Source organism: Eucalyptus grandis, chromosome 8, assembly GCF_016545825.1.
Source record: "Eucalyptus grandis isolate ANBG69807.140 chromosome 8, ASM1654582v1, whole genome shotgun sequence".
Taxonomy (NCBI): Eukaryota; Viridiplantae; Streptophyta; class Magnoliopsida; order Myrtales; family Myrtaceae; genus Eucalyptus; species Eucalyptus grandis.
The window spans coordinates 32,320,794-32,347,555 of NC_052619.1; the positions used below are offsets into that span (position 1 = coordinate 32,320,794).

At 37.9% G+C, this 26,762-nt stretch overlaps 1 long non-coding RNA gene and 1 pseudogene across 1 annotated transcript; one reads left to right on the forward strand and one right to left on the reverse strand.

Moving 5' to 3' along the window:
• Window positions 1–2,192: 2,192 nt before the first annotated feature.
• On the reverse strand, window positions 2,193–10,114 carry LOC108954246. The gene is made up of 2 exons (XR_005545517.1): window positions 9,458–10,114; window positions 2,193–2,514 (listed from the first exon to the last, which is right to left on the reverse strand). It is a non-coding gene; the product is annotated as an uncharacterized LOC108954246 (long non-coding RNA).
• A 9,709-nt stretch (window positions 10,115–19,823) lies between these two features.
• Window positions 19,824–20,666, forward strand: LOC120287163 (annotated as a pseudogene).
• The last annotated feature ends 6,096 nt before the right edge of the window (window positions 20,667–26,762 follow it).

Sequence of the window (26,762 nt, forward strand, 5' to 3'; positions counted from 1 at the left end):
AGTCTTTGTATTCTGCTGAATCCTTCTGGGAAAAGTTTTTTTTGAGTTCCATTGCAATTCTATTACGAGAACGAATGGTAATTATCCGATCAAAAAGTATCCATTGGTTCAACTTTACATTAGATCTGCTTCCACAATTCACTAGTAACGTCTAGTTCAGGACTCGATGTGCTAGTCTCAACATAATTTCATTAGCATAAGCAAGCTCACGTTCCTCAGCTCAGAAGAATTATGTGCCAATATGAACGAGGGACTAGGTTTTTATATGTGGGCAATGACATTTCGATGGGTTGCAGAGGCTAAGGACATATGTAATTGCTGTTTGAAAATGTAAAGTTAGAAGGGATATCAAATGTCCCTTTATAATTTTTTTTTGGTATTAAGAGCTTGTACACATGCTTCCAGAGCCACTCGATTAGCTATGGAACCTTGTGCATTTTCCCAAGAGTGTCCTAAAGTTTCACCGTTGAATTATAGTTTGTCACAAATTCCTTTTTTGAGATTAATAAAAGAGCCCATTTCTCCGAAATATTAACTTATTTAGCTAGACTCACCTTCATTTTAAATGATTAAGTCAATGAGTTTTGAGTCATGTAAACAACCAAGTATTCCAAATCATATTAATTTTTCGATGAGAGACTTTGTCTAGCAACCCTCGCATGTCCACCTCATTAATATATGCAAGTGTTTGACGAACAGGATTTTCTCAGTGACAGAGCCCACAAGAAGAAGCTATTCAAGTTAGTTATTGGGGAAAATGAGAAAGGAGACTGGAATCCCAGTCTTGGTACCCATAATAAAAGTCTTCCCAATTCTAGAACCTATAATAAAATTCCTTCTTTTCAACTGGCAGGGTTCACGTGATTAGGGCAAGAGAAATTTTTTAATTTATGAATTGAAGGTCACCTATTCAAATCTCTCCAACTACATAGAATTATTTTAGGCCATAGTCACCTGTATAAGTCAAATTTTAAATTAATCAGTTTATGTACTTGTAGAGTATTTCATGACCTTTATGTAACGGAGTCTTGTGCTAGTGCCATTAAATTGTGAACACAAGAAAAAAGTTTCGAAAATGTTATCGTTTTTCTTACAAATACTAAAAGTCGTTCATCTCCATCTCACTTAAATCGTTAGATAAAATAATCTTAACGTTGGGATGGAAGGCAAAGTCAAATCACGTAATGAAAAACTGATGAGATTCTCCCTTCCTGTCTCTCTCAAGACCGTTGCCTCATCGTTTTTCTTACAAATACTAAAAGTCCTTCATCTCCATCTCACTTAAATCATTAGATAAAATAATCTTCACGTTGGGATGGAAGGCAAAGTCAAATCACGTGATGAAATACTCATGAGATTCTCCCTTCCTTTTCTCTCTCAAGACCATTGCCTCCAAGGGGTTTGGTCGAACACATTTTTTGCGTAGCTGTCGAAATGGCCTTTGAAGTCCACGTTTCAAGCTGAGGATTGACAGGACTTGGGCCAAATCGCAGACGACTTTTGTAGACGACCGTCAGACCTGCGAAACCCGAAACCCCCAACAGCTGCACCTTTGTGAAGTCGGCCAACGTGAAAAATGTTTTCAAGAACATGTCAAGCATACAATCTATGAACGGAGAAAAGACGTGCCTCCTCCAGTAATGACAGAACTCCATTAGAAATATTACAGGCCAAAGGAAAATGTGATCCAAGCATGAAATCTTCAGCAGTTGAATTGTCTATGCTAATCTTCAACTTCCTCTTGGCCAGAAAGAGAAAAATCAAATCAACTTCCTCATTCTGGTCCTCTGTTTGTTAAAACTTGGTTGTTTTCAGCTAACCGAGCAGCAAAACTTTGCTTAGAATAGATGGTATAGTCAGGAGCCATTAGCAATAGCAGACCAAGCGAAGAGAGAAAGAAGGGGGAGGGGGGGTGGTGGCGCCTCCTTTCGGTGCTTGATGCAATTTTTACATAGCAAAATTTCAATATTTCGCGCCTCCGGATGAGTTAGGCACTGCAATTTTTTACCTTGTCATTAAATTTGGTTTCTACATCCTTGCATGCATCGTTTAGATGTGGCTCTCATTTTCCATTGGAGATACCTTCCGAGATCAGATAAATTGTTTGGATAAATTTTAAGTCACCATATAGTTTCTTTGGGGGATCAGGTTTACGAGAGAGAGAGAGAGAGAGAGAGAGAGAGAGAGAGAGAGATGTAAGAGTGTTTCAGGAATTCTTTGATTTTGTAAGTGTTGTAATGCACAACAAAATCTCAATGATCCGGGGAGATCGCTAAGAAGGAAGGTTAAGTTCTAGCCCATCAAGATATTTTGTTGAACAAGAAAGTCTGCTGCCTTCTGTCTTCTTTGGGCGGCTGCTCTCTTCCGAAAGAACCTACAAAGTCGTTCCACAGAGAAGAAAAGTCAAGATGTAAAAATCCTTTCTTTTACTTTTCCTTTCTCTGACTTCTCCTGGATTTACATATATGGAATAAGTGGTCACTTCTTTTCGTATGTATCCGAAAGTGCCTCCCCCTGTACGCAACATAAGGAAAGTCCAATAAGTCAAAGGGTCAAAGATAACCTTCTTCAACGGAAAACAAGGTCAACTTCCGCGCCCAAAGACTCCAGATTTGCGCAGGATTAAAAGACTACACCAGATTTAAAATATAAAATATCCAATCCCCTAAACGTGTTGAGTTTCTTCAAACTCAAAATATAATTTAACAATTAAGGGATAAGTGAATAGAAGTCCTAAAACTTATAACGAAAATGCAATTGAGTCATAAAACTTGTAAAAAATGCAATCAAGTCCCGAAACTTGTCAAATTATTTCAATCGAGTCATAAAGTTAATACTGTCAACCTTTTTAATAGAAAATGTTGACGTGACACGGACGTGACATTTAAAATGAAAATTTATTTAAATGTGGCTTTTTTAAAATTGTTTTTTATTTAAATTAGATTTAAAAACTAAAAAGAAAAGCTAACCATGGCGGTTGCCAGCCCCCTCTGTGATGGGCGGCGGTGAAGGAAGCGCCGGCCATTTTTTTTTTTTAAATTGATTTGTTTCTTAAATAAATTTTAGCTTTTCTTTTATAGTTTTTAAATCTATATTTTTAAAAAAAATTGAATAAAAAATAATTAAAAAGAGCCATGTGGAAAAAGAAAAATTATTTAAAATCCACTTCTGCGCTACGTTAGCATTTTCCGTTAGTAAGTTTGATGGTGTTAACTTTAAGACTCGATTAAAACAATTTGACAAATTTTAGGACTTGATTGCACTTTTTGCAAGTTTTAGGACTCAATTGCATTTTTATAACAAGTTTTAAGACTTCTATTGCACTTATCCCAACAATTAACTATGATATGTCTTCCATATCTCGATTCCAAGAGTTGATTACATTAGATCCTTACTCATTGTCTCGCCCAATCTCTCTTGGTGATTTTTCTCCTAAAAGAATTCATAGAAAGGACAATAGACACTTAAGATGTTACGTGTAATACGAAAAGACAGGCCAATTGGAATGTTTACATGTAAACATCGAACAGATCTTGGCATATCTGGTACTCTGGCACATATGCTAATTGAATCTATTTTTTCTATCCTTAGGTAATATCTTTCCTTAGAGCCTCGAAGTTAAGATGCAGTATTTTCAGATTCCATATTGGCTTTATGTATTTATTTTGTTAGTCTCCGGGTCTTCAATGAAACAAACATTAATTGCATTGTCCACAATTGAGTCTGAGTACATCACTCTTGGTAGATGTTCGCTCCAATTCTTCGGATGAGGTGACAATCAAGGGATTACAAAATTTCAAAATTTCCATAAAATGCAACGATACACGTGCTATAGATTTGATGCTCGATACAACATTTTTGGACCAACCATATCAGAGTTAGACACCATGTCATTGGAGAAAAGATGTCTAAAAAATCTTAAATCTATTACACTTTTATCAATTTAATTTAAAATTTTTTAATTTTATCAATTGAGTCATAAACCATTTCATGTTTTTGCCCATTGAGCCAATTTTAGTCAAAAATAGTCGACGTGAACATGGGTCATTCTATGTGACAAGACTGATGCTAACGTGAAATTTTAATATTTTTTTATTCTTTTTTAATTTTTCCTTTTCTTCTTTACTCTTTTTTTCTTTTTCTCTTTTTCCTTTCGCCAACCACCGCCATGCCTAATCAATGGTGGGCGAAGGTCGCCGACCTCAAGCAAGGAATGCCTAGGCCTAGGTTGGCAGGAGGTGCCCTTGCCTGGGCAAGGGCAAGGGTTGCCCTCACTTGCCTAGGCGTCACCGACCCTCGCCAACCCTGGCCCTAGTGTCCCTCACCCGAGGCCGGTGAGGGCATCCCACGTCCAAGACAAGCAACCTTCGCTGGTTATTAATGAGACTCAATTGGCAAAACGTTAAATGTTTTAAACTAAATTAGCAAAAATGTAATAAGTTTATGGTTTTTTTAGACAATTTTCCCTTTTATTATGGACCATGTGCATAACCATAGTGTGCGCACTGAGTTCGTAAGCATGATCCAGTTTGCCAGTTTTCTCACTAAACCTCTTGGTAATAATAGGCTCTATTTTCCAGGGATGAAATTGGTTTTTGTGATTCCGTTGGTTGATATTTCTTTTCCTATATGCTTTTAATCCCTATGTAGAAGCTTGATAGAAATATGGAAGGTCACTTAGTTTTATCAATTAAGTTCTGCACAAGACCGTTTCTCCATTTGCCACCCAGAGTCGCGGGTTTGCCCCCTTACATCCCGGGTTTCCTTTGTCCTTCGTTTTGGCAAGAACTCAGTCGATTTCCCCATGAACCTCGTTGACAGTGATTGATTAGTATTTTCCTTGTGGGTGTTCACACGATCCAGCTGTTTTCTTACCCACGAAGGGTCAAATCACGCAAAATCAAGAACCCTGAAATCACACGTCTTCCCCTGATCTGTCCCGCGACGATTCTCCTTTACAATAGCCAGCCTTTCAGTCAATTCTAGCATGCCGTCCACTCCATTTCCTCGCCAAAGCTTGAATGGAACAGCCGCGTCTGATTCCAGTCTTAAATCAAACTACGATTCAACCAACCCTCCACGCTTGACCAGATTAGCGTCTCTTACCCATCTCTCAACTCCTTTCACCTCTGAGCAGATGATTGATCTCTGACCCCATGATCAAGGAGACCGAGACCGCCACTCATACAACTCACAGAATAGTATCTAGAAGTCGCAGCGAGAGAGGATTAGAGAGAAGGCGTGAAGTGGCCCGTTGTGAAAATGAAAGTGGGAATTGGGGAGGCTTGAAGAAGAAAAAGGGCAGTGGAGACAGCGAGTTCGATCATCTCCAAGTCCAGAGCCACTCCCAGATGATAATCCTCACGAACATGAAGATTCTTAGGAATACACAGTAGAAGCCCGATATCTTCTTTTGAGAAGATCACTAAAAAGGAGTTCAAATTTGAACTTGTCAACGTATCTAATCGGACCTATTTCACACAAAAATTTAAGTTAATGATTTATAGGTTAATTATGATATATTAACTACTCTATAGCACATTAATTTTTTTACATGAGACTTCTTTCTAACATAACTCATACATACATCCCAACAATCTTCCCCTCATGTGTGAGTTATAGTGTTGAGTATGCTCCCTCTTAATTTAGGTATCTTTTTACATAACTTATCTCAACTTGAATATTTAAGTCATTGCAATGAACAAACAACTAAGCTTAGCAACCAACCAACATGAACTGCTAACTTGGGATTGCATCACCCATGGTTTAGTTTAGGTATCCTTATCTCCAAGTCATTACAATGCACCTGCAACTATGCTTAGCAACCAACCAACATCAGTTGCTAACTTGGGATTGCATCATCCATGGTTTCTATCTCATGTTACTAGACCAATTGTTTCCCCTTCACATGTGAGCTCTAGTGTTGAGTATGCTCCCCTTTAATTTAGGTAATATTCTACATCAACTTATCTCATCACCCATGGTCTTTACCTTGCATTACCAGACCGACTGTCCATGTTCTTTCTCTTGCGTTGCTAGGCTAGACCAATTGTCCATGGTGTCTTTTCTCGCTACACCAACCGTGATGGGAATTTTCACTTGGAACAAGTGTTGATAATAATATTTCCTTTTTGAGATATTTAATAAACATCAGAACATATTCGAGGCCTATCAATTAACCATTGGCTTTGATACCATTTGTTGGGATGACACATCAAAAGTATAATACATTCTTCTAAGGAGATCATTGAGAGGGAACCCAAGTTTGAACTCATTAATATATCCAGTTGGATTCACTTTCACTTAATAAGCCTATGAGTTATGGACCGATTATAATATATTAATTGCTCAACACCACACAAATTCTGTGACGTGGGACTTCTCTTTAGCACAATTTACACGTGTATCCTAACAATAAATGGCTACATGTTTTCTCATGTCTTAGTTAAAAAGGTATTATTTTGACATTATTTCAACATAAATTATGTTGTTTTCCCTAGTGTGTGTCCTTTCATAAGGCTTATTTTCACTTTAAATTTGTTTTTAACTAAATCCTTAAACATTTGCTTATAATCAAGTTATAGATAATTAAATTGTTGGGCCTTAGAAAAGTATTACTTTGACATTATAACAGCGGAAAATATGTTATTTTCCCCCATTGTGTGTCCCTTCATAAGGTTTACTTCATTTTAAATTTGTTTTTAATAAATCCATAAACATTTGCCTATAGTCAAGTTATAAAATAATTAAATTGTTGGGCCTTAGGAAGAAATGTCACCATTCCAATGTTGCCGTCCAAAAATATGGTGTTAATTCTTTTTGCGTCATTTATCACGATCTAAAAAAAAATCTTAAAATGACCTCGCATAAACTTTTTCTCTTATTTGTTAGCTGAAGAAAATGATAACTTAGCCAACATCGCTTGCTATTAAAAAACATGGAAATAACTGGAAAAATGAAAAAGACAGTAAAAAATTGAATGTCATTTGTCAATATCAAAAATTTCTTGTTGACATTTGAATTGGATGACCAAGGTCAAATGCAGCAATAAGAATGCCTTTTGCGATCAATTAAAAGGTCGGGAATCTTCAATTTTCACAAATTCAAAATTAACGTCATGGTCATATTCTCTCGATGTCAAAGTTCGTCGTCTGCATCCATCTCCTTAGATTCGATGACAACCCAAAAATTAACCTATCAGTCACAATAGATTGACAGAGAAACGAAGAAATTGACAAACGGATTTTGCAATGAGTAAGCGATTTCGCCTATGTTTACAAGTGGAGGAGGATTTGTTTACCATAATCCTCAAGATAGGAACTAAAAGAGAATTATTAAAACTCTTTAGACCCAAGTATCAAAGGACAGATCAGAAAGAGGTCAAGTGCTTTCCAAGAACTTATTGTTTAAATATGTTTCTAGTTTAAAATGAAGTGTGCATGGAGAACCAATTATGAATACCAAATGAAGGGTTTGGAGAGAAAGGCTCATTCAATACAAAATATTTCATCTTTGACAGCGATTATTTAGTATTTTAGTAGCGATTCTAATCCCTACTACAGAAGTTAGTAGTAATTTGCATAATGGCTACTATATGCTGGTAAAGTGTTCTATAATCGCTGCTAAAAACTGCAAAGTCATAGCGATGATTGCAACGGCACTAAATATCATTCCTTATAAGAATATATTAAATATCATATATACGATAATACTATCATCATCATCATCATCATCATTGGTTGAGGCTTTTTTCCAACTCGCAAATGGCTAAAGCATAATATTTTAGAGGTGATAGACTGCATAACCCTCTAAATACTAAATAAATTGAGTGTCGCGACCTAACCTTCTCGCGAGAAGGGAGCTTGTTAGGTTTAGGAGTATTGTCAACTTCGGGCTAACGGTTTTTCATTAAGTTGAGCTCTCTCAAGTCCATATCTTTTACAATATTGGGTGTTCAAATTTTTAATTAATTAAGCATATGTAAATTTTGACTAAAGAGTCATCACTAACCTTTTTGTCGGCTAGAAACCAAGTAAAATGTGAGAGGATATCTTACTATTTACGCAATTAGAGATTCTAGACTTAGGGACTTCATTACGTTACCCCTAAGATTAACGCCTTTTCAGTACCTACTTGGTTGTGTGCTAACTAACGTCATGACAGCCTATCAAAGAAGTCTAGGTATTGTCCTAACCATTCTAGATTTGAAAATAGCATTGAGGATATTGAAAAGCGCTATCAAATACAATCACAAAGGAAAGCACACAAATATTCTAATATTCTCCCTAAAAAGAAAAAGCAATTCAGGACAAAGAACCCTATTGTAAAACCCTAAAAAGCTTATCCAAATTCTGGGTTTTAATATTTTTATAGAGTTTTCAATTTTCTAAAATATTATAATTTTTTTTATAATTTTATCAATTTTTAATGATTTTTCTAATTTTTAATTATTTTCTGGATTTTCTGATTTTATTGATTTTCTGAAATTTTTAATGAATTTTTGGAATTTTCTAGATTTTTAGGAATTTTCTTTTTTTAATATTTAAATGTTTTCCAAATTTTCTATTTTTTATGATTTTCTCAGATTTCTAATTTTTCATTGATTTCAAATTTTCTAAAATTTTTATTATTTCCTAAGATTTTTATCAATTTAATTCTTTAATAGTTTTCGATTTTGTAATAAATTTTTTAAAATTTATATCATTATTATATTGGTGGAACGCATTCGGGCCATTTACCCGATCCGAACCATTGACCGGACCCAAACCCAGATCCGACCCAGTCGGATTAAAATAAAATCCATTTTTTAGTTCTTTAAATTTTTTTTTATTTTTCTTTCCTTTTCTCTTTTGGCTTTTTCTTTATTTTGTCCTTTCCCCCACCAACCGTCTACTTCCTTTGGCCTTCTAAGCCGAACATGAACCCCTGCAACTCGTTTTTCCAGAATCATAAGTCCCGACGCTGCAACCCTCCGGCCACCGGCCTCCGTCCTTCGCTGCCACAGAAACACGACCACCTGCTGGTCATCTATTTCGACGGGCGTTGACTACTGCCGGCTGCCTACTCCGGCGGCCACAAAATCTCACAAAAATCCATATCAAAACGAAATTTTAAAACCAACAATCCAACGAACAAACAAGCATGAATACATAAAAATGGGGGAAAATAGCGTAACTAGTGCGGCCTCGAACCGATGGCTTAGGATTCGACGAATGTAAATGCAAATATGAATCGACTTCAAGTTTAGACATGAAAATTTCTGGGTGTTCTTTCGGGATACGCGTTTCGGACAACAAGCTTCAGATTCATGTTCATGGTGAGATGAGTTTCAAATCTCAACACATAAAAACATAAACCAACAATATAGATTATAGATCAATCTTATCACTATATCAAACGTCTATGATCCTTCAAAGAAGCAGGACCGAAAAAATGATGTTTGAGAACGAACTCCTACCTGATTCGTGGTGGAGCTTTTGGGGTCGTACGGTCACCGGCAAAGCTTCGATGGACAAGAAACAACTTCCCTTACAGTGTAGGGATCGAACCTACGGCATGAGCACCTCCGTTCAGCCACGGTCAGCAACGATGTCCGGCGACGGTACGAGGTGTTCTTCCAGCTAGATGAGGACGACTGATCGGAAAGGGCTTCATCTTTAGCAGAGAAGCTTGACAGGACGGCCGGGGCTCTCCTTTTCCTCCGGCGGTCCTTTAAGTCCATTGGAAGATGGCGTTTGAAAGAACCCAGGCGGGTTTTGCTCAAGCTCAACGCTTCACTGCTCTCTTCCTGTCTCTCTTCTCCTCCACCCGCGGATTTATCTCTCGTTCTTCTTCACTCCCGTCAAGCTTCTCCCCTCCCTCTCGAAAACCAGCCCCTCTAGCCCCCGCCGGTTCTCTCTGTCTACCAAAAACCAGCGAGCCCAAGAACCAATTTCCCCCAAAATCGTTGAATCCCCTCTCCTTCGGTGAACTTCGAGCCCCTTCTCCTATGGTCGACCACCTCCTTGCTCGACCTCTCCCCTTCTCTCGGTTTCTCCTCTTCTGCCTTAGGTCGAGCACGGTCGCGTCACTTGCTGTTTCTTTGCTCTCGCTCCTCTATGACCCGGTCAAACGTTCTCCCCACGCTCACAAGTTAAAATAACACTGACACTTGACATGGACATACCATATGATATTACACGACGCTCACATATCATTTTTTTTAAATAAAAAATTTCGATTAGTTAGGACATATTATAAATTAAATGAATATTTTTATTTTTAATTAATTTGATAAATAATAATAAAACCTTAAAATAAACCTACACTAATAATATTAATAAATCTATTCATAAAAAATTCGAAAGACATATTCATAGTTAATGTGTACCCATATTTGAGAACATGTTTCTAAATTTAACAAAAATTATCGATGAAACTAGTGATTTACAAAATATTAGAATCAATTTATTTAAATAAATCTATGATCTTCTATAATGATCAAAATTTATTATTATTTAACATTTAGTATTTTTATTTTTTAAAATCACTTTTTAGCCTCACTTATTTATTTTTTTGACAAAAAGAGCTCATCCACCCAAATGATATTTCTCTCCCTCATTCCATCCCCCAAAATTATTTCCCTTCCTCATTTCTCTCTCAGCCACCCCACTCCAACCCTCCCGCACCCGGGTTTCTTTCCCTTGTTTCTTTCCCCCATTACTTGTCATTTCCCTTGTTTCTCTCCCCACACCACCCCACACCACCCCAACCCCCTCCGCCCTCGGTTTCTTTCCCTCGTTTTCCCCCATCACCTATCATTTCCTTTCTTGAAAATTGAAGTCATCCCCCACCCCACTCCTTCCAAAAAGGAAAAAAAATCACGCCAAGTCCCATCAAAATCCCCATTTAATTTTTTTTTTCTCCAAAGAGGAGAAAATCATGCCAAGTCCCATAAGAATTGCCATTTTAAATTTTTTTATTTACTCTTCTCGCTAAAATCCTAACTCCGACCTCCTCCTCTTTCTCCTCATATGATCCTCTTCCTCTTGATTTTTGCTCTCTCTAGGTCGCCTCATCGCAATCGCTTGCCACCTTGCCTATGGCCCTCCCTCCTTCGCAGCTACTGCCTCACCTTCGACCCTCCATTGTGGCATTGCGGTCGCGGCCCTCTAGGTCACCTCAGTCTTTACTCTTCCTCTAGCCTTCCTTTTAGTCGTGGCCTCACTGTCACACATGGCCTCACCTATGCTCCGTCGCCCTTGCCTCCACCCTCTATCTCCTTCTTCAATAATTCTTTCTCCCTTCGCACTTGCCGACCCACCTAGAAACCACCATGCCTCTCGCAATTCCCGAACACGCATGTCGCAGCTTGTCAAAAAAAGTTGATGCTTGTCAGATTTTCAGACACATCTTGACCGTGTGTTGGAGCAACTAGATTAGTTACGGCAGATATGCTATCCCACACTAGGAAAAATTTATTCAAGTCTTCAATGAACTATCTTTTAGTTGTGAAATACTCATAAGTTTAGTTTAGAGCATAGAGACACTCAAAGATGTCAAGATAGTACGTGTTGGGGTGTCTAACACATACCAAAGCTCCTAGAATGTGTTCGTGCTTCATTTCTCATAGGCGTGAGCTTGTGCAAAAGATGGGAGAGAGGGCTTGGGCTCCTTGCTTGTCTTCTTCGACTCAAGTTGTGAGCTTAAAGAATTAAATAAAAATGGGCCGAAAGAGAGGAAGGGAAATGGGGAAATGGGGAAATAGGTCAAAGGGGTGAGCCGAAAGCTTAGACAAGTGGGCTGACAGCACCACCCCACTCTATTTTTTTCAATTCAATTAAACTTTTGCTCTCTTTTTTTTTCTTTATTTTTTTTCTTGTATTTTTATATTTTTGCAAAAAATGGACACTTAAACGTGTTGACAAAATTCAGGTGTCAACACCGAGTATTTTGATATTAACTGTCTCTCTCTAGTACTACTAGTCACCAAAGTGCCATAAATTTTTTTAAAATCTTCTTGTAGTGCAATGAAATATTGAAATTTGCATAGAAAGTGAAATCAAATAATTCTATCAATTACACCACCTCAAAAATATTTTGACTATCTCCTTAATAAATCCACTTAGTCTCTTACTCCCCCCAAGAAATTGCTTTATCCGTCTCCTATTTATTTTGAGGAGATAACGTCACTAGGGATGAGTCCTTAGTGCTGTCTTGCTCGAGGAGGTGATGATTGGTTTCTCAGCTGCAACTGCCCATTACACTAACGTCACCAACTTAAATCTTGGTCCTTCAGTTTGAACCTCGAAGTCAAGGAAAAGCAACAAAATGCCAAAAGGACCAAGTAAGTTGTTGGCTTAGCGGTTCCACTAGGAGTCCTATCTGCAGCATGGTGGTGATATTAGCAATTCTCTCGAGGAGGAAGAGGAGCGAGGATTGGAGATGGCAAAGTTAATGAGGGAAGGGCCATGGAGGTTTACGTATGCATACCTCGTTTCGCTACCAACAACTTCGCCGAGGAGAGGAAGATGGGTGAAGGTGGGTGCGGGGCGGTCTAGGGGATATCTCGGTTGGCCTTGTTGTGTTTTAGATTCGGGAAACAGTCCCGGAACAGGTAATTCAACACAGTCGAACACAAACGTAGCGGAAGTGAACCCAATAAAATTCATGAATCACCGATCCTAAGTCACGTCACATAAACGAACGTACCTTGTTTCCACAGACTAAACCCCGGTGTTGCGAATCAAAGAGGGATAAACCATGCCGTTCTTCAGAGAATAAACTGTTCTTCGGGAGAGAGCGGTCTGAAAGGACGTAAGTTCTTCTTAGAGAGGACGTGCGTCAAAGAGCGAACGTAAGTCGAGAGCGCGAGAGCGTAATCTTTCTTCATCCTATTAGAATACGTAACCCTTCAATCTCTTATTAACCGCTTCTCTGATTTTTCTTTATTTTTAAATAACTTCCTCCATGGGCCCTTAACTCACGGGCTGGGCCTTTTGGACCCAACATGGGCGGACGGGCCAACTCAGGTCCATCAAAAAGAAAAATCCATCATCTCCCACTCGCACATGGTGGTTCAAAACCAACATGGGCAGACGGGCCCTACTCAGGCCAATCAGAGAAAAATCCATAGACTATCATAGACTCCCACTTTACATGGTGGGCCGAACAAAATCCTCTTTTCCTCACTGCAACATTCATACTAGTGAATAGTCCGTGCGACCAGCATACTTTGAGAGCTTGTTGCCATACATACATTAGGAATATATAGCAGCTCATAATGGGCATCATATCCTGAGTAGATTTAGTATGCAGTACCCTAGATCGATCGATCACATTTATATTTCTTTTGATCTCTTTTAAACAATGATATATATATATTCACAATTATGATTATCACAAAGACAGTCATAATTGGTTAATCAGTGAATACAAAACTACAACGTGATTCTCCAAACTCGATCTTCCTCTTTCCTTCAAACTCTCAATTTCAATTCAGCTTGCTTTTCTAGAAATGTCCCATTAGATCGAATCAACTCATGACCATTGGCAACATTCTAAGATATCAAACACTAAATAGAAATCTTGAGAATAAGTAAAAGTTATGAGGGGACTAAAAATGAGAAACTCTTTTCCTCAAGAGTCTCATACGGCATAAAAGTTGAGATTAAACTTTTGCCACTCTTATTGGTCGTCTCATGCATACGTAATATGAAATACGTATTACAGTATTAACTCATTTCCCATGGAGCGTATGTCTATACCTTCAATACCGTACAAATGATAGTTCAGACATACCCAATGTCTAACTTGAGTTCACATATCTACTCATTCACAAAATTCATCAGAACTCACATCTGGCATCATGGACAGATAAAGTAAAATATGTGGGTTATTTTACTTTCGGATATAGTAAATATTATGTACACTCAGTCAAGGCGACAAATATATTTTAAGCTTAAGCTCTCGATTATCACCTAGATAATAAGCTTAAAAACAGTCTCATCTCTATTTATCACATAGTAAATAGAGGCAATTACCCGTGTGAGTGGGCTAATATTGTATCTGTCCGACATACTTTTTCAACTTAAAGTAATGCACTGAGCATTAAGATGCATAAAGATCAAACAAAGATTCATAGGCATTAATGATGAAAACACAAATTCATCAAATGTGAGCATTTAGGGAAATTACAATATTCAGTACATCGGTCTCTACGCAATCCTAGAGATTTCACATGGCCACAAAACACATATCTAGGTATTGGCTTTGTCATAGGATCTGCTACCATTTTATGCGTAGATATGTACTGTAAATTCACATCCTTTCGTGTAACCATATCTTTGACAAAGTTATACTTGATATCTATATGTTTGGTCTTGGCATGATATTTTGGATCTTCGGTGTACGCTTTTGCTACTTGGGTTATCACAGTTAATTAACAATGAATATGCAGCTTTCTCAATAGCACCTAAATGATCCAAAAAATCTTTTAAGCCAAACACTTTTTTATACTGCTGCTGATAATACCATGAACTCAACTTCCATCGTGGACAAGGCTATACACGTTTGTTTCTTGCTGCTCCAACATATGTCGCCATTATTTAGTAAGAAAACAAATCCAAAGATAGATTTCCTTTTATCTAAATCTCCTCTCCAATCAGCATCAGAATAGCCTTAGAGTCGTAGATCCTTTCCTTGATAACTTAACATATAATCAACGGTTCCCTTTAGATACTTTAGTATTCTTTTAACGGCTTTCAACGTGCTTGACCTGGATTGAATTTGTATATACTCACCATTCCACTGCAAAACATATGTCGGGTCTTGTACACATCATAGCATACATCAAGCTCCCAACAACACTAGCATAAGGAACATGTTTCATTTGTTCATTCTCTTGAGTCATTAGACACAATCTGTGGCTCAATCCTTCACCTTTTCTAATAGGAGTATCTATGGGTCTTCTATCTTGCATACGAAATCGTTCAAGAACCCGATTTTTATATGTTTCTTGCGAAAGAGATAATGATCTCTTCGAATGATTTCTCGAAATCTTAACTCCAAGAATGTATGTAGCATCACCCATGTCTTTCATCTCAAAGTTGGAAGATAACCAACTCTTCACAATATTAACAAACTCCATATTACTTCCGGCTATTAATATATCATCAACATATAATGATATGATCACAAATTGATCTTTGAATCTTTTGATATATATACAATGATCCTCATCTATCATTGTAAAATCATATGCCATTATGACATTATGAAAACGTATATACCATTGTTTTTGACGACTGCTTAAGGCCATATATCGACCTCAAAAGTCGACATACTTTTTCTTCTTGGCCTTCTTTAATGAAACCAGTAGGTTATTCCATATATATTTCTTCATCTAATTCTCCATTGAGGAAAGCAGTCTTTACATCCATTTGATGTAACTCAAGATCCATACTAGCCACTATTGCCAGAATAATGCGAATCGAGGTAAATCTCACTACAGGAGAAAATGTTTCTTCATAATCAATTCCTTCCTGTTGATTATACCCCTTCGCCACAAGACGAGCCTTATGCCTTTCTATCGAGCCATCAGCTTTTTGCTTTATTTTGAGAACCCACTTGTTCCCAATAACTTTGTGTCCTTTTTCCAAACTTGGTTTGATTTCATTGACTCCATCTCCTCTTTCATTGCATAAATCCATTTTTCCTTACTAAGGCAATTTAGAGCCTCATTAATATTTCTTGGCTCATCCTCATCTTGCGGAGCAATCATAAAAGTTTCCCCTTCAATGTCAAAACGTCGACGGGGAATACTTTGGCGACTTGTTCGCCGTATGGGAGATTGTACACTTTGCACATCATTCCCCATTATGCTCCCACTAGGATTAGATAATGATAACGTCGTCTCATCATGTGGTTGCAATTGAGAATGAGTTGAATTTAATTCATTACTTCTCATATTACTCCCACTTGGACGAACTCCACTAATATCATTATCTTGATCCAAGGTTTCAAATAGGGGGTAATCTTCCCCTATTTTGCCTTTCTTAGGAAATTCATCCTCTAAGAATGTGACATCCCGTGATTTAAATTCAGTTATACTCCCACTTTCCTGCTCACCTATGAACACATACCCTTTTAAGTGTTTAGAGTATCTTATGAAAATACTCTTCTTTCCTCTGTGACCATATTTCCCAAATTTGTGAGAGGACTCATGAATATAGGCAACACAACCCATGGCTTAAGAAAACTTAAGTCCGGTTTCTACCTGTCCATAACTCATATGGAGTGGAAATAACTGATTTGGAAGGCATCCGGTTAAGTACATAGGCAGCGTTAACAACGCATTACTCCAAAAAGTGATAGGTAAGTTAGCATGCGCCATCATGTACCTAATCATTTCAGTAGGTTTTGTTTCTTCTCTCCATGCAACACCATTTTGTTGATGAGTATATGTAATAGACAACTGTCTTTCTATTCCTTTTTCATCACATAATTTTCTGAACTCATCAGATAAATATTCTCGACCTTGATCGGATCTAAATACCTTTATTTTCTTATCTAATTGATTTTCTACCAAGTTCATAAACCTTTTGAAACAACTTAATGCTTCAAATTTATGAGAAATCAAATAGACATATCTGAATCGAGTATAATCATCTATAAAAGTGATGAAATAAACAGCCCCATGCCTTCCTCTCGCATTCATTGGACCACAGACGTCAGAATGGATTAAATGCAGAGAAAATTCAGCTCTTTTACCTTTTCCAAATGGTTTCCTTGTCGTTTTCCTTATTAGGCAATGCTCACATCTAGGCAAATCGCCTTTTCAATGTTGTCCAACAAGCCCTCTTTGGCCAGTCTATTCATACGTTGTTGGCCAATATGACCAAGTCTAGCATGCCACACACTCACATCATTATTATATGAAGTAGAAGACGTGAAAAGGGAATAACAAACATTGACATCACCACAGTCAACATTTAGTACAATAAAACCATCCAAAAAATGACCACAGCCATAGTAGTTTGTATCCAAATACAAATCTACACCTCTATTACGGAAGTTCACATTAAAACCAAGTTTAACCAACACCAAAACAGACACTAAATTTTGACGAGTCTTCGGAGCATATAGAACATCATGTGGGAACAAGGTGCGTCCATCACGCATGTTCAATTGGCAGGTGCCAATCCCTTTAACTTCAGCTCTGGAGTTATTTCCCACATAGATTCACTTAGTTCCAGTTGGTATCATTGGAATTCCACGAATGATTCTCTATCCTTCGCTACATGGTCTGCTCTTGAATCTACAGTCCATAAAGGATTGGATTCAGCCAATAATACGAACTTGACACATAAGCAAAGTTCTCAAATGTACAAGAGGTGTTTACCTTTTTCGGCTCACAACAGTTGCGAGCATAGTGACTTTTCATGTCACAATTGTAACACCTCACCTTTGACATTTTCTTCACTTGAGGATGTTTTCCTCTCTTGTGTTAGTTAACTCTTGATTTCTTGCAATAAGGACTTGATCATTTGCATTTCCACATATTGAACGAATCAATATGCTTGTGTTTAGAGCTCAAAGCCCTTTCGAGCTAGAACTAGCATTACAAATATCTATTTTCGGCTCAAATGCCGTTATGCGGTCCTCTACTAGCTCAAGGTGGCGCACGTCATCCTCAAGATCTTCCATAACATGGTCAAGAGCTCCTAGTGCTTCTTACTTTTCCAGCATATATTGAATCTTCATATTCAATATTTCACAATTGTTGCCGTTTATATCAGTAATTACGTTCTTAGTTGCTGAAACCATCGATCTGAACACATCAGACATATATGCACGCATAATTAATGCCTATCATTTATGCATCCATTTTGCACAGACCCATCATATCAATGAACAATTTCAAGTAAGGTTTCAAAATCAAAATGTCACTATGTTTTCAATCATCCTCCAAAAAATCCTAACTTAAAACTATTATTAATATAATTGTCTTATGCAAAATAAGTTCTATGAAGTTACAAAAACTTCTATGAACTATGCATAGCGATCAACAATAATCGAAAGCAAATAATATTTGACATCCAATAGAATAATAATGTTTTCACATAATACAATTATCAATTACACTAAGTAATATACACAGAGGAAAATATCAACATAGAAAGAGATATTTACACCCAAAACATCTCAAACTAATATAAGAAATAAATAGGGAAAGTCCATTCTAATCTATCAGTCAAAATATTTAAGAAATTTGAAGGCACATTTGCCAACTGTGGAAAAACTTTGGAGAGCACTCATGTCACCTTCAAGGCGCATTCACTCTGCGCCATGTGGCGCTCAATCTAAGGGTTGAAGTTTTGGTTAATTCAATCTTATAGTACTCTTTTACAAAAGCTTATACTAGTCTCCTATAACCCGGGACCACGTTGACCTCCCATAGGCAATCTAACACTGCTTGCCATTCAGGTGGAAGAGTGTTCATCAAAGTCGGCACCTTCTCAAAATTCGGCATAAGATAACCATTCCAAATGATTTCCTGTATTATCTGATTGACCCTGACCATATGTGATACTAAATCACCGTCATGCCACCGATAATTAGCCAACTTTGTCATTAACCTTTTAAGTCTTGCTCTTCCTTCGCCTATTCTCGGGAATGCAGGTATCCGTGCATAACACATCATAGTTCTTGCAACAAATGCAGAACTAAAAATGGATTACTTATAATCCATAATGAACATAAGGGAAAATACATAATTTTCCATGATTCATGCAACAAATGCAGAATAAAAAATGGATTACTTATAACCCACACTGACATAATTGAAAAAGAAACAGATTTTTTTTTGTCAACGGTCAAGTCAACGGTCTAGTCAACGAGTTAACGGGTCGGAGTCAACAGGCGGTGGGTCGGGTCGCCGGGTCGTCGGACCGGTTGGGCCGGGTCGGACCGACCGACCGGCGCGTGCCTCGCACGCGCCAGTGACCGCGAACGCGCACGTGCGCGCGTCGGTCGCCCACGTGCGTGCGACGCACGCGCGCCGTGACGCGCTTCGCTCCGGCTGCGCGTGGGGCGCGTCTGGCGACCGTTGACGGCGTTTCGCCACTCGTCGCGATCGTCTTGACAAGCCCTTCTATCCTACGCCATCAGAAATTGATTTTGAATTACAGAAACTCGAAAAAATGGATGAACAGTGCTCGGGTGTTGGGATTTTTCGCTCCGATCCGTGTCGGCCGATTATTTTCACGAAAAATCAATCAAAAATCATTCATAAACATGAAAAGGGTCGGGAAAACATGAATTAGGCTCTGATACCAATGTTGTGTTTTAGATTCGGAAACAGATCCCCATAACGGTAATTCGACACAAAGTCGAACACAAACGTAGCGGAAGCGAACCCAATAAAATTCATGAATCACCGATCCTAAAGCACGTCACATAAACAAACGTACCTTGTTTCCATAGACTAAACCCCGGTGTTGCGAATCAAAGAGGGATAAACCACGCCGTTCTTCAAAGGATAAACTGTTCTTCGGGGGAGAGCAGTCTGAAAGGACATAAGTTCTTCTTAGAGAGGACGTGCGTCAGAGAGCGAACGTAAGTCAGAGAGCGAGAGAGCGTAATCTTTCTTCAGCCTATTAGAATATGTAACCCTTCAATCTCTTATTAACCGCCTCTCTGATTTTTCTTTATTTTTAAATAACTTCCTCCATGGGCCCTCAACTCACGGGCCGGGCCTTTTGGACCCAACATGGGCGGACGGGCCAACTCAAGTCCATCAAAAAGAAAAATCCATCGGCCTGGACGCGGCAGTCACGGTGAAGCAGATATCAAGAGGTTTGAAACAAGGGAACGAGGAGTTCATAACGGAGGTGAAGATGATCAGTAGCTTGGGGCACAGAAATTTAGTGCAACTTATAGGTTGGTGCCACAAGGCCAATGAGTTCCTGCTTGTCTACGAGTTCATGCCGAACGGTAGCCTCCACAGGCACCTCTTCGGCAAGAGGAGGCTTCTAAGTTAGGCTGCCTGGTACAAGATTTCGGTCGGGCTTGCCTTTGCGCTCTTCTATCTCGGGAGTGGGAGCAGTGCGTGATGCACCGGCGCATCAAGTGGAGCAATGTGAAGCTAGACTCGAGGTTCAAAGTCAAGCTTGGAGACTTAGGGCTGGCCCGCCTCATGGACCACGAGCTTGGGCCGCAGACGACCAGGCTAGCCCACAAGTTCAGATACCTGGCCCCGGAGTACATGAGCACAGGGCGAGCGAGCAAGCAGTCCTATGTGTATAGCTTCGGGGCGGTTGCGCTCGAGATTGCTACGGGACGGAGGTCCGTTGATCCAATGGAGCAATCGTCGCAGATGAATTTGGTGGAGTGGGTGTGGGACCTCCATGGGAAAAACCGGGTCGTTAAGGCTGTGGATGAGAGACTCAAAGTGGATTTTTGATGGGAAACAAGTGGAGCGGTTGTTGGTCGTGGGCTTGTGGTGTGCTCATCCTGATAAGGGCTTGAGGCCCTCCATGAGGCAAGCGCTTCAGGCCCTTAATTTTGAGATTCCGGTGCCTGTTCTTCCTTATAAGATGTCACCTGCAGTGTACCCCGTGCAGTTGCCGCCGTCCATCAGCTCCAGCGAGCCTCTCATCGCCGATAGCCTCCGAGAGGGTCGTTGAGCTTGAGGGTGGTTAATTTACTATTGGAAGGATTGAATAAGAATCATGTTGCAAGTGCTCTTAATTTTTCTCAAGCTTCGGAACAATGAAGTTTGTCGTAAACGTTTTTCTCATTTTTAAGTAAATTGAATCTAAGTGAATTCTTGTGTGACAACTCAATTCGATGCTGAAAACTCAACTGGTCCTATCTTGGGGTTTCTAGTATTCACTTGTTCTGAATTCCAGATGTTTAGTTCGTTTTGAAAGATGTGAATTGATGCCGCGGCTAGTAACTGTTTAAAAGCGTCCGTTCATCCACAGGAAACCGTCATTGGATTTCTTTTTTATTTTATAGGTCAAGTCATTAGATTTCATTATTAAGAAAATTAATGAAATTTTCCCAGGAAAAGGACACCAAGTGCCACAACACACGTACGGTACTCGTTTAAAGGTTTTAACTCTTTTTTTTTTTTTCAATCACGTGAGTACCAAAACTTTTTGAATTTTCCACTCTATTACTTTATTGCTGCAAGATGATAGAAATTCTTAATTTATTTTTCTCGATTTTTATCAATTAGAGTCCCCCCCATATTAGATAAGATATGTGGCATTATATCCGGATTTATCCGGTTTGGAGAACGTCACCAAACACCATATATAATAATTTGTTTTCCTATCTAGCTCAAATTGAGACTGCCAAACAAAACCTAAAAATTAAGTCGTTTAATAATTACTTCAGAAATCAGACAATGTTAAGAAACTTAAGTGATGTAATGAGCTCCTGCTGTACTAATTTATCTCTTGGCCTGTCAGTATAATGACCACTGCTTATTTTATGTGATTCATGATAATGAATGAATTGACCTTTCAAACAATGTCTAGGATAGTTTTGCTCAAAAAAAAAAAAAAAAAAACAATGTCTAGGAAAGTAGCCGGGCCATAATTAAGGACTTAAATACAAAACAAAGACTACCTATTTTAAATTTATGAAAGAAGGATGAAGTACCGTAATCTGATACTTACTTTAGCACCAAAACTTTTGATCACTCACTTGGTAACACTTTTGGAAAAAAATAATAATTATTTCATAGTCATCACAAATTTATGTGGCTGGAAATCTCCAATGTGGCTTGCTGGCAAAGTGAAGTAAGCATGATTGGACCTAAACAATGTCGTTTAACACAATATTTACCCTAAATTAACGAATTGATTCTAAATCAGAGGCGTTCTTCAAACCCTAACCCTAAACTAAGGATTTGGGGCAAAGAGGAAGGCGACTTCAAACGAAAGAAGTTGAGGAAGCTATTCCAAACCTCTCGACGTGAACCGCCAAAAAAAGCAGGCGGATTGCAAAGCGGGCGCAAATGGTTCCTGTTGTGGGGTGGCAACTTCCCCTACACAAGCCCTTTGAATCCATACTGGTGGCAACTTGGTTTTCTCAATCAATTATGTATTCAAAATTTAATTTAGTAGTCCCCGCTAACTAATTATGGGTTGGTTAGAAGCCCGAGTAAGGTAAGGGTGGGTTAGAAGCCTGAGTAAGGCAAGGGAGTCTATCTTATTTTTTGTGAACCACAAATTTATGAGTTCAGCAATTTAGTTAAACTAGATGGATCTAAAGTCTTTTCAGTATATTTGCTCTTTTATTGAAACAAAATATTACGTGCAATTTTCATGAGTTTATATTCCTAAGCCACTAACATATAAAAGGTGATCATGCATGATGCAATAAACAAAAAATTATGGAGCAATAAATAAATTACTAGAAGAATTAAAGAACCTGGATCATGTTGAGCGACTCAAACAAAGCTTTGCTATAAAGTCCCAGAGCGCGACCCCTATGAACTATGAATCAAAAAGGTAAAGATTCAATCCTTTAATCTATGCATTACCCAAATGAGATGCCTAAAGCATGTATGATTATGCATAGACTATCGGTCTCGGAGTTAATAATCGTTATGATGAAAGACTGCTATATGCAACCTAATCTTTTTGCTTTTCCTAGTTTTGAGTATCATCATAAATTCGAAATTGTTCCTAAGAAAGCTACACGAACATGACTAATGCAAGCATAATTTAAATCACATAGTGACTTACATAATAAATTCCATGACGCAACAATCAACTAGACATGACATAAATGAGACATTAAGCTAATTTTGGGTTTTGTTGATTAATTAAAAATTAAAATAATAGAAAAAAGGACAATACAAAGGCCATAACTCTCGTATGTCGCTTATTTAAGTGTCATAACAATTTTTTTTCAATAACTTAAATGTCATAACTTATGTACGATGTTCACTTAAGTGAGATGTGATGTAACTTTTTTTCCATTTACTTAAAGTTTCTATAGCTTTAATCAATCATTTAAGTGCCCTAACATTTTTAAAATGTTCACGACAAGGGGCATGCCACATTGGATTTTCGGCACTTTGGGTGAATGTTTTTAAAAAGTTATAGTACATAAGTGATCAATTAAAAATTATGGTACTCAGGTGACCATTTTTTTAGGAGTAACGAAATTCAAGTGGTTAGAAAAAAAAAAAGTTATGATTATCGTGACCTACATTTTCAGTCCAGAGGGGGAAAGACAAAGGTTTAAGGGTATCGCCTAAAAGGCGAACCTATGGTCCTCATTTAGGTGCGAGTTTTTCTAAGCCTATACCTCATGTGACGTTATTTTTCAATTTTAGGTTCAAATTGATGCTATAAAAATTTTCTAATGAAAAGTCGCTACTGGCTTATTGAGGTCTATTAGAATTCAAGTGAGCTATGGAAATATACCTCATTTCCTATGGAATCAAAGAATTTATAGTCAGGGACTTGGTTACACTAATTAATTAACTAATGCTCTTTTAGTACCTAAATTTGTTCATTTTGAGAAAATGTTTGTCAAGCATCTTGAATTGATTTTACACCAATCTACTAACATGTGAGGCAATCATGCGAGTGCATAATCGTTATCTAACACTTGAAAATCAAAAGCATTAAATTGCAAGAAGAAGATGGAATTACTCACCTTAAAGCAACGTAAGTATCACAAGGTTAATTAGAAAAACACATATTCAACCTAGTGATAATTTTTAATTAACACAAAATTTCAACCAACTATTTTTGGGTTTTTGCTTGTTTAATGAAAACTATGCTCCATGCAATATGACCTCACTCTAAATGCAACGACGTAGAAAAATGATGATATTCATCCACGTGTCCTGATTCACTGTGTGGCAACAACAGAGGAACCAATCTTATAGCAGGTGAACTGTAAAATAAACAAGTTCTATCCAGAGCAGAAAGAGGGGAATAGGTGAAAGGAGAAGGGAATCGCTATAAATCTCTATTTTGATATTCTCCATCTCTCTTTCTTTTTTATTGCATTTTTTTTTTTTTGGGTCACTCTTGCTATTACATTCACACCATTTTTAAGAAGATCCAGAGTTTACAGTTTATAAAAGCGTTAATAACTACACTTGCAGAGAAAGAGTTTGCAATCTATAGTTAGTTACATTTCAACCAATTTATCCCTTTTGTTTGTGATATCTGGATCTAATAATAAGCGGTTGTCAAATAGTGGATTCCTAATATTAGTAGCCTTTATTTTCTAGAAAATTACCCAATTAGTCAATTTATGGAAAAAATTCAAATAAGGGCCCAAAATGAATGTGTTTTCTTAAAAGAGGGCTCAAAGTAGACATTCTCTTATATAAGGATGTGAAGTGACCGATTCAGTCTCAAATAAAGATCTCTGATTTTACTGGTTGGCCAAATCTTATCTCTTACCAGGGGCATTTTCATCCAAGTAAATTTTTTTCTTTAATTATATTTTTCCTTCTTCTTTCTCTCTTTCTTTTCTTCTTGTTCTTTCATCTTCCTCATGCTTTAGTTGCCCCTACCTGCGAGCTCAATGAATTACCAGGACCAGGATGAGGACCAGCTAGTCATCTACACCTCCATCTTCCACATTATCATTACTCTATCAGCCCCCCTCTCTCTCTGCCATCTCGTCTCATGACTAGGACTAGCTTTTCTTCAACGCAAGCCATTACAACACAACCTAGCTCATTGAATATTTTAAGTTACATTCCTCAAAATCGTTCATAAAAGATCTCACAAAGCCAAAAGTGACAAGCTTACAATATGATTCTTTTATCCCGACGACCATTACAAGTTTCCAGTTTGAGTTGATTGTCTTTCTTAGAGGCACGCCACGTGCCCAAAGATGTTCGATGAAATGTTTGAATGGGTTTATTTTGTTTTAACAATGGATAATTAGAAACTTCTTCCTTTTTTATCTGAGGGCTTCATTATATCAAATTGCTATGATGTCGAGAAGGTGTTGAGCCAAAAAGGCCCTTGCTAAAGCTGATAAAGAGGTTTATAACTACTAGGAGCTGTAGAACAAGAAGTTTGAGCAAGAAGCTTAGAAGCTGCAGTTTAGGATGAGGAATGAGTTCATTGTGGAGCTCAAGAATAAAAGGGCATGATATTGCGTGAATTAGGAGTGTTTGAGAACATGTTATGAAGCAAAAGTACTATGAGCAAATTGTTAGTGTTGAATTTGCTGACAAAGTTTGAGCACTTTAGGGTTGGCCTCTTATCTAGCTTTTTGCATCTTCGGTTTGTTTGAAACCGTTGCTCTTAATAAAATTGCTTCAGTGTCATCTAGATCTTGATTTATCTTGACCTGTAAATTTGAGCATAAATGTTGCAATCATACAAGTCCTCCGACATCATGTTGAATCAGGTGCGGTGATTTAATAGAGTGCATATCATTTGCCTCAGTATCAAATGCTTTGAAGTTGTTGCGGTGGTGCTACAAATTTGACACAACTTAGATCATATTCTCATGTTATTTTCATCATCAACCATCATAAGTTTTTGCTATTAGTGGAATGAAAAATCCATATATGTTGTGCTGTGATTTCTTTTTCATAGATTACAAATTCAGCCGCACAACTAATATGGGAATGAATTGACATTGTGTTGAATTGAGTTCAATTACACAAGCTTCCACCATTTGTTTTTAGGTTGTTGAGACCATCCTCTTGAATGTCGGAATGAGTTGTACATCTCATTGAGACAATGCAAGATTGTAACTTCTTGAATATTCTCTTATATCTTATGTGTAAAATTTTCTTCAGCGCCAAGTTTATGCAATTGTTTGTCCTTCTATCATCACAGCAGGATTGAACTTTGAACTTTGAACTTTGAGCTTTGAAGCACTCAATAATCATACAAGGAAGATTGCTCAAATTAAGTGATTCTTTCCAAAATTCCTCCAAGCAGACAGCCTACATAAATCCTTAGCATAACTCCTCTTAAGCCTCTGGCTAATATTACCAATTGGTTAATCTTCTTGGCAATACCTTTTTGCTTTTGCCGAGACTCTACAATCGCCGAATTGTCCAAACCAATCCCTTTAGCAACATATGTTCTCTCACCTCGAGAGCACACCAAACTTCACATATTCCACGCCTTGCACCAACCCAGCAACTGCAATTTTTGCACTGATTTTGGTCCTGCTTGCTAACAACAGAAGTAACATTATTCACACGTCGCCAAATCATCTTGTTTGACTGACTTAATTAGGCATCTGTTTCAACCTTGGCAACGTTTTTGCCTCATTAATTTCAAATTCAGACCACATTGCTGCCAATGACAAGTCCTATTCGAGCCCTCAACCTTGTTCGCCACCACCTTTGAGAGAAACTTTAGAACCGTTGTCATCAGATGGAGGTATATCTGAGCCTAGGTCTAGAGAAGGCGACCGATAGCGTATAACTTCAAGCTTGTAGGGGGGGAGACTACAACAAAGGAGGAGGCGTGAGAAAAATGAAAGAAAAGAAAATGAAAAGAAAGAGAGAAAAAAGAAAGAAAGAAAAAATAAAGAAAAAGTCCATGGATGATAATACACCTCACTATAAATAAGATTTCATCATCTAGCGAGTTTAGGCCCTTATTTGAGACTTAATTGGTTACTTGAGACCCTTATTTGATATAATGTCTACTTTAGGTTCTCTTTTAAGAAAACACCTCCACTTTAGTTCTATATTTGAAATTTTCTACAAATTTATTGTATAGATTCCAATTTAATTTTGAACTTTTAATTTTGTCAAT